The sequence below is a fragment of the Panulirus ornatus genome, chromosome 17, assembly GCF_036320965.1.
Source record: "Panulirus ornatus isolate Po-2019 chromosome 17, ASM3632096v1, whole genome shotgun sequence".
NCBI classification, from domain to species: Eukaryota; Metazoa; Arthropoda; class Malacostraca; order Decapoda; family Palinuridae; genus Panulirus; species Panulirus ornatus.
Genome location: NC_092240.1, coordinates 40,489,296 through 40,498,478, shown reverse-complemented (window position 1 = coordinate 40,498,478; position 9,183 = coordinate 40,489,296). Strand labels below are relative to the sequence as shown.

General features: G+C 41.7%; 2 non-coding genes across 2 annotated transcripts; one reads left to right on the top strand and one right to left on the bottom strand.

Annotated features, from left to right (window-relative positions):
• The first annotated feature begins 320 nt into the window (after nt 1-320).
• Nucleotides 321-404, top strand: TRNAL-CAG (transfer RNA leucine (anticodon CAG)). The gene has a single exon. It is a non-coding gene; the product is annotated as a tRNA-Leu (tRNA).
• An 839-nt stretch (nt 405-1,243) lies between these two features.
• On the bottom strand, nt 1,244-1,327 carry TRNAL-CAG (transfer RNA leucine (anticodon CAG)). Its single transcript has one exon. It is a non-coding gene; the product is annotated as a tRNA-Leu (tRNA).
• Between the last annotated feature and the right edge of the window lie 7,856 nt (nt 1,328-9,183).

Below are 9,183 nucleotides of genomic sequence, written 5' to 3'. Positions count from 1 at the left end.
ATATATATATATATATCTGTGTGTATATATATGTATAAATTAAGATGTATAGGTATGTAAATGTGTGTTTGTGGACGTGTATGTATATACATGTGTATCTGGGTGAGTTGGGACATTCTTTCGTCTGTTTCCTTGAGCTACCTCGCTGACGCGGGAGACAGCGACAAAGTATAATAATAATATAATAATATATCTCTTATCAACATATGAATATACCTACTAAGTTTATGGATATAGAAATATCCATTTGACGAGTAAGGTAGTCACCGGTGGATATAATAAGGAGATTCTGCTAAGGTTCCTCCACTGTATATAAGCATGTCAGGATGGCCGAGCGGTCCAAGGCGCTGCGTTCAGGTCGCAGTCCGGTCTTCCGGGCGTGGGTTCGAATCCCACTCCTGACAGTGGAAGTTTTCTCACCAAAGATACCTTGTGCCGTCACTGAGCCCACCAAAATAACATCTGTTTTGCCACACTGGCCGTCAATAAAGAGGTGTCTCCCCTCTCCCTCGCCTCTGTGGTGTCGTGTTGAGAAGAACAAGTAGATCTTGAGCGATAAACTTAGAGGTGTTGAGAGATCATCATAAATTCTAGTGGTGATGTGAGGCTGCTTTCTTGGCAGCCTCTATGGCTGAGGACAGGAGATATTGAGAGACGGGTGGTGGAGAAATAGCAAAGGAGAGGATTGGAGATAATGGGACGATCTAGAGAACTTTTAAGGTCATCAGAGATAGAGAGACAGACAGACAAAGTGATATATCCTTAGAGGCTATCCCGCTTGAGCAAGGGAAAAATCTTCGCTTGGTTCATTACTTTGACCCTTGGTTTGGAAATGAATAGATGGAGGGGGGATTACTAGCCATCTGCTCTCACAATTCTTATTAGCCGTCTACGACACGCAAGGATTACATGGGAAGCAAAATTATCCCTACCTCTAGGGATAATCTTATATATATATATATATATATATATATATATATATATATATATATATATATATATATATATATATATATATATATATATATATATATATATGTGTGTGTGTATGTGTGTGTGTGTGATGATCTCTCAAAACCTCTTTAAGTTCATCGCTGAAGAACTAATTATTCTACTCAGCAAGACACCACACAGGCGAGGGAGAAGGGTAACACTCCTTTATTGACTGCCAGTGTGGCAAAACAGATGTTATTTTGGTGGACTCAGTGACGGCACAAGGTATATCTGATGAGAAAACTCTCAATGTCAGGAGTGGGATTCGAACCCACGCCCGGAAGACCGGACTGCGACCTGAACGCAGCGCCTTGGACCGCTCGGCCATCCTGACATGCTTATAAAGAGTGGAAAACTCATAAGAGAATCTGCTTATTATGTCCAACGGTGACTACCTTACTCGTCACATGGCAATTTGTGTATCCATAAACTTAGTATGTATATTTAGATGTTGATAAGGGATATATATATCTTTGTTTCTTTCAAACTATTCGCCATTTCCCGCGCTAGCGAGGTAGCTTTAAGAACAGAGGACTAGGCTTTTGAGAGAATATCCTCACCTGGCCCCCTTCTTTATTCCTTCTTTTGGAAAATTAAAAAGATAATGAGAGGGGAGGATTTCCAGCTCCCCGCTCGCTCCCATTTTAGTCGCCTTCTACGACAAGCAGGAAATACGTGGGAAGTATTCTTTTTCCTCTATCTCCAGGGATAATATATACATATATATATATATATATATATATATATATATATATATATATATATATATATATATATATATATATATATATATTTAAAATACTTTGTCCCTGTCTCCCGCGTTAGCGAGGCTGCGCAAGGAAACGGACGGAATAATGACCCGACCCACCCACATACACATGTACATACATACGCTCCACACACGCAAATATGTATACCTGTACATCTCAACGTATACATATATATATATATATATATATATATATATATATATATATATATATATATATATATATATATATATATTTATTATTTTTATTATACTTTGTCGCTGTCTCCCGCGTTTGCGAGGTAGCGCAAGGAAACAGACGAAAGAAATGGCCCAACCCCCCCCCCATACACATGTATATACATACGTCCACACACGCAAATATACATACCTACACAGCTTTCCATGGTTTACCCCAGACGCTTCACATGCCTTGATTCAATCCACTGACAGCACGTCAACCCCGGTATACCACATCGCTCCAATTCACTCTATTCCTTGCAATCCTTTCACCCTCCTGCATGTTCAGGCCCCGATCACACAAAATCTTTTTCACTCCATCTTTCCACCTCCAATTTGGTCTCCCTCTTCTCCTCGTTCCCTCCACCTCCGACACATATATCCTCTTGGTCAATCTTTCCTCACTCATTCTCTCCATGTTCCCAAACCACTTCAAAACACCCTCTTCTGCTCTCTCAACCACGCTCTTTTTATTTCCACACATCTCTCTTACCCTTACGTTACTCACTCGATCAAACCACCTCACACCACACATTGTCCTCAAACATCTCATTTCCATCACATCCATCCTCCTGCGCACAACTCTATCCATAGCCCACGCCTCGCAACCATACAACATTGTTGGAACCACTATTCCTTCAAACATACCCATTTTTGCTTTCCGAGATAATGTTCTCGACTTCCACACATTCTTCAAGGCCCCCAGGATTTTCGCCCCCTCCCCCACCCTATGATCCACTTCCGCTTCCATGGTTCCATCCGCTGCCAGATCCACTCCCAGATATCTAAAACACTTCACTTCCTCCAGTTTTTCTCCATTCAATCTCACCTCCCAATTGACTTGACCCTCAACCCTACTGTACCTAATAAACTTGCTCTTATTCACATTTACTCTTAACTTTCTTCTTTCACACACTTTACCAAACTCAGTCACCAGCTTCTGCAGTTTCTCACATGAATCAGCCACCAGCGCTGTATCATCAGAGAACAACAACTGACTCACTTCCCAAGCTCTCTCATCCCCAACAGACTTCATACTTGCCCCTCTTTCCAAAACTCTTGCATTTACCTCCCTAACAACCCCATCCATAAACAAATTAAACAAACATGGAGACATCACACACCCCTGCCGCAAACCTACATTCACTGAGAACCAATCACTTTCCTCTCTTCCTACACGTACACATGCCTTACATCCTCGATAAAAACTTTTCACTACTTCTAACAACTTTCCTCCCACACCATATATTCTTAATACCTTCCACAGAGCATCTCTATCAACTCTATCATATGCCTTCTCCAGATCCATAAATGGTACATACAAATCCATTTGCTTTTCTAAGTATTTCTCACATACATTCTTCAAAGCAAACACCTGATGCACACATCCTCTACCACTTCTGAAACCACACTGCTCTTCCCCAATCTGATGTTCTGTACATGCCTTCACCCTCTCAATCAATACCCTCCCATATAATTTACCAGGAATACTCAACAAACTTATACCTCTGTAATTATATATATATATATATATATATATATATATATATATATATATATATATATATATATATATATATATATATATATATATATATATATATATATATATATATATATATATATATATATATATATATATATATATATATATATATACATACATGTATATAATTCATACTGTCTACCCTTATTTACTCTCGTCGCCACCCCTGTCACATGGAGAGAATGAGTGAGGAAAGATTGACCGAGAGGATATATGTGTCAGAGGTGGAGGGAACGAGAAGTGGGAGACCAAATTGGAGATGGAAAGATGGAGTGAAAAGGAGTTTGATTGATCGAGGCCTGAACATGCAGGAGAGTGATAGACGTGCAAGGAATAGAATGAATTGGAACGATGTGGTATACCGGGGTCGATGTCCTTTCAATAGATTGAACCAGAACATGTGAAGCGTCTAGGGTTAACCATGGAATGTTCTGTGGTGCCTGGATGTGAAAAGGGAGAAGTGGTTTGGGTACATTATTACATGATAGCTAGAGACTGATTGTGAACGAATGTGGCCTTTGTTCTCTTTTCGTAGCGCTACGTTGCACACATGAGGGGGGAATAGTTTTTTTTTCTTGGGTAGTAGGGTGGCGATGGGAATGAATAAGGGCAGAGAGTATGAAGTATGTACATGTCTGTTTATATATATATATATATATATATATATATATATATATCCCTGGGGATAGGGGAGAAAGGATACTTCCCACGTATTCCTCACGTGTCGTAGAAGGCGACTGAAGTGTACGGGAGCGGGGGGCCAGAAACCCTCCCTCTTTGTATTTTAACTTTCTAAAAGGAAACAGAAGAAGGAGTCACGCGGAGAATGTTCATCCTCCTCGAAGGCTCAGATTGGGGTGTCTAAATGTGTGTGGATGTAACCAAGATGAGAAAAAGGAGAGATAGGTAGTATGTTTGAGGAAAGGAACCTGGATGTTTTGACTCTGAGTGAAACGATGCTCAAGGGTAAATGGGAAGAGGAAGAGTGGTTTGGCAATGTCTTGGGAGTAAAGTCAGGGATTAGGGAGAGGACAAGAGCAAGGGAAGGAGTAGCACTACTCCTGAAACAGGATTTGTGGGAGTATGTGATAGAGTGTAAGAGAGTAAATTCTAGATTGATATGGGTAAAACTGAAAGTTGATGGAGAGAGATGGGTGATTATTGGTCCATATGCACCTGGCCATGAGAAGAAAGATAATGAGAGGCTAGTGTTTTGGGAGAAGCTGAATGAGTGTGTTAGTGGTTTAGATGAACAAGACCAGGTTGTAGTGATGGGTGATTTGAATGCAAAGGTGAGTAATGTGGCAGTTGAGGGAATAATTGGTATACATGGGGTGTTCAGTGTTGTAAATGGAAATGGTGAAGAGCTTGTAGATTTATGTGCTGAAAAAGGACTGGTGATTGGGAATACCTGGTTTAAAAAGCGAGATATACATAAGTATACGTATGTAAGTAGGAGAGATGGCCAGAGAGCGTTATTGGATCACGTGTTAATTGATAGACGCGCGAAAGAGAGAATTTTGGATGTTGTGCTGAGAGGTGCAACTGGAGGGATATCTGATCATTATCTTGTGGAGGCGAAGGTGAAGATTTGTATGGGTTTTCAGAAAAGAAGAGAGAATGTTGAGGTGAAGAGAGTGGTGAGAGTAAATGAGCTTGGGAAGGAGACTTGTGTGAGAAAGTACCAGGAGAGACTGAGTACAGAATGGAAAAAGGTGAGAAAAAAGGAGGTAAGGGGAGTGGAGGAGGAATCGGATGTATTCAGGGAAGCAGTGATGGCTTGCTCAATGGATGCTTGTGGCATTAGAAGCGTGGGAGGTGGGTTGATTAGAAAGGGTAGTCAGTGTAGGGCTGAAGAAGTAAGATTATTAGTGAAAGAGAAGAGAGAGGCATTTGGACGATTTTTGCAGGGAAAAAATGCAAATGAGTGGGAGATGAATAAAAGAAAGAGGCAGGGGGTCAAGAGAAAGGTGCAAGAGGTGAAAAAGAGAGCAAACGAGAGTTGGAGTGAGAGAATATCATTATATTTTAGGGAGAATAAAAAGATGTTTTGGAAGTAGGTAAATAAAGTGCGTAAGACAAGGGAGCAAATGGGAACTTCAGTGAAGGGCGTAAATGGGGAGGTCATGATAAGTAGTGGTGATGTGAGAAGGAGATGAAGTGAGTATGTTGAAGTTTTGTTGAATGTGTTGTATGAGAGAGTGGCAGATATAGAGTGTTTTGGTTGAGGTTGTGTGCAAAGTGAGTGGGTTAGGGAAAATGATTTGGTAAACAGAGAAGAGGTAGTAAGAGCTTTGCGGAATATGAAAGCCGGCAAGGCAGCAGGTTTGGATCGTATTGCATTGGAATTTATTGAAAATGGGGGTGACTGTATTGTTGACTGGTTGGTAAGGTTATTTAATGTATGTATGATTCATGGTAAGGTGCCTGAGGACTGGCGGAATGCTTGCATAGTGCCATTGTACAAAGGCAAAGGGGATAAGAGTGAGTGCTCAAACTACAGAGGTATAAGTTTGTTGAGTACTCCTGGTAAATTATATGGGAGGGTGAGAGTGTGAAAGCATGTACAGAGCATCAGATTAGGGAAGAGCAGTGTGGTTTCAGAAGCCGTAGAAGATGTGTGGATCAGGTGTTTGCTTTGAAGAATGTATGTGAGAAATACTTAGAAAAGCAAATGGATTTGTATGTAGCATCTATGGATCTGGAGAAGGCATATTATGAATTTGATAGAGATGCTCTTTCGAAGGTATTAAGAATATATGGTGTGGGAGGCAAGTTGTTAGAAGCAGTGAAAAGTTTTTATCGAGGATGTAAGGTATTTGTACGTGTAGGAAGAGAGGAAAGTGATTGGTTCTCAGTGAATGCAGGTTTGCGGCAGGGATGTGTGATGTCTCCATGGTTGTTTAATTTGTTTATGGATGGGGTTGTTAGGGAGATGAATGCAACAGTTTTGGAAAGAGCGGCAAGTATGCAGTCTGTTGTGGATGAGAGAGCTTGGGAAGTGAGTCATTTGTTGTTCGCTGATGGTACAGCGCTGGTGGGTGATTCATGTGAGAAACTGCAGAAGCTGGTGACTGAGTTTGGTAAAGTGTGTGAAAGAAGAAAGTTAATAGTAAATGTGAATAAGAGCAAGGTTATTAGGTACAGTTGGGTTGAGGGTCAAGTCAATTGGGAGGTAAGTTTGAATGGAGAAAAACTGGAGGAATTTAAGTGTTTTAGATATCTGGGAGTGGATCTGGCGGCGGATGGAACCATGGAAGTGGAAGTGAATCATAGGTTGGGGGAGGGGGCGAAAATTCTGGGAGCCTTGAAGAATGTTTGAAAGTCGTGAACATTATCTCGGAAAGGAAAAATGGGTATGTTTGAAGGAATAGTGGTTCCAACAATGTTGTATGGTTGCGAGGCGTTGGCTATGGAGAGAGTTGTGCGCAGGAGGGTGGATGTGCTGGAAATGAGATGTTCGAGGACAATATGTTGTGTGAGGTGGTTTGATCGAGTAAGTAATGTAAGGGTAAGAGAGATGTGTAGAAATAAAAAGAGTGTTGTTGAGAGAGCAGAAGAGGGTGTTTTGAAATGGTTTGGTCATATGGAGAGAATGAGTGAGGAAAGATTGACCAAGAGGATATATGTGTCAGATGTGGAGGGAACGAGGAGAAGTGGGAGACCAAATTGGAGGTGGAAAGATGGAGTGAAAAAGATTTTGAGTGATCGGGGCCTGAACATGTAGAAGGGTGAAAGGCGTGCAAGGAATAGAGTGAATTGGAACGATGTGGTATACCGTGGACGACGTGCTGTCAATGTATTGAACCAGGGCATGCGAAGCGTCTGTGGTAAACCATGGAAAGTTGTGTTGGGCCTGGATGTGGAAAGGGAGCTGTGGTTTCGGTGCATTATTACATGACAGCTAGAGACTGAATGTGAACGAATGGGGCCTTTGTTGTCTCTTCCTAGCGCTACCTCGCAGAAGTGATGAGGTAGGGGGTTGTTATTCCATGTGTGGCGAGGTGACGATGAGAATGAATAAAGGCAGACAGTATGAATTAGGGGAAATGAGAGTTGGGGTGAGAGAGTATCATTAAATTTTAGGGAGAATAAAAAGATGTTCTGGAAGGAGGTAAATAAAGTGCGTAAGACAAGGGAGCAAATGGGAACTTCAGTGAAGGGCGCAAATGGGGAGGTGATAACAAGTAGTGGTGATGTGAGAAGGAGATGGAGTGAGTATTTTGAAGGTTTGTTGAATGTGTTTGATGATAGAGTGGCAGATATAGGGTGTTTTGGTCGAGGTGGTGTGCAAAGTGAGAGGGTTAGGGAAAATGATTTGGTAAACAGAGAAGAGGTAGTGAAAGCTTTGCGGAAGATGAAAGCCGGCAAGGCAGCAGGTTTGGATGGTATTGCAGTGGAATTTTTTAAAAAAGGGGGTGACTGTATTGTTGACTGGTTGGTAAGGTTATTTAATGTATGTATGACTCATGGTGAGGTGCCTGAGGATTGGCGGAATGCGTGCATAGTGCCATTGTACAAAGGCAAAGGGGATAAGAGTGAATGCTCAAATTACAGAGGTATAAGTTTGTTGAGTATTCCTGGTAAATTATATGGGAGGGTATTGATTGAGAGGGTGAAGGCATGTACAGAGCATCAGATTGGGGAAGAGCAGTGTGGTTTCAGAGGTGGTAGAGGATGTGTGGATCAGGTGTTTGCTTTGAAGAATGTATGTGAGAAATACTTAGAAAAGCAAATGGATTTGTATGTACCATTTATGGATCTGGAGAAGGCATATGATAGAGTTGATAGAGATGCTCTGTGGAAGGTATTAAGAATATATGGTGTTGGAGGAAAGTTGTTAGAAGCAGTGAAAAGTTTTTATCGAGGATGTAAGGCATGTGTACGTGTAGGAAGAGAGGAAAGTGATTGGTTCTCAGTGAATGTAGGTTTGCGGCAGGGGTGTGTGATGTCTCCATGGTTGTTTAATTTGTTTATGGATAGGGTTGTTAGGGAGGTAAATGCAAGAGTTTTGGAAAGAGGGGCAAGTATGAAGTCTGTTGGGGATGAGAGAGCTTGGGAAGTGAGTCAGTTGTTGTTCGCTGATGATACAGCGCTGGTGGCTGATTCATGTGAGAAACTGCAGAAGCTGGTGACTGAGTTTGGAAAAGTGTGTGGGAGAAGAAAGTTAAGAGTAAATGTGAATAAGAGCAAGGTTATTAGGTACAGTAGGGTTGAGGGTCAAATCAAGTGGGAGGTGAGTTTGAATGGAGAAAAACTGGAGGAAGTGAAGTGTTTTAGATATCTGGGAGTGGATCTGGCAGCGGATGGAACCATGGAAGCGGAAGTGGATCATAGGGTGGGGGAGGGGGCGAAAATCCTGGGGGCCTTGAAGAATGTGTGGAAGTCGAGAACATTATCTCGGAAAGCAAAAATGGGTATGTTTGAAGGAATAGTGGTTCCAACAATGTTGTATGGTTGCGAGGCGTGGGCTGTGGATAGAGTTGTGCGCAGGATTATGGATGTGTTGGAAATGAGATGTTTGAGGCAATGTGTGGTGTGAGGTGGTTTGATCGAGTGAGTAACGTAAGGGTAAGCGAGATGTGTGGAAATAAAAAGAGCGTGGTTGAGAGAGCAGAAGAGGGTGTTTTGAAGTGGTTTGGGCACATGGAGAGGA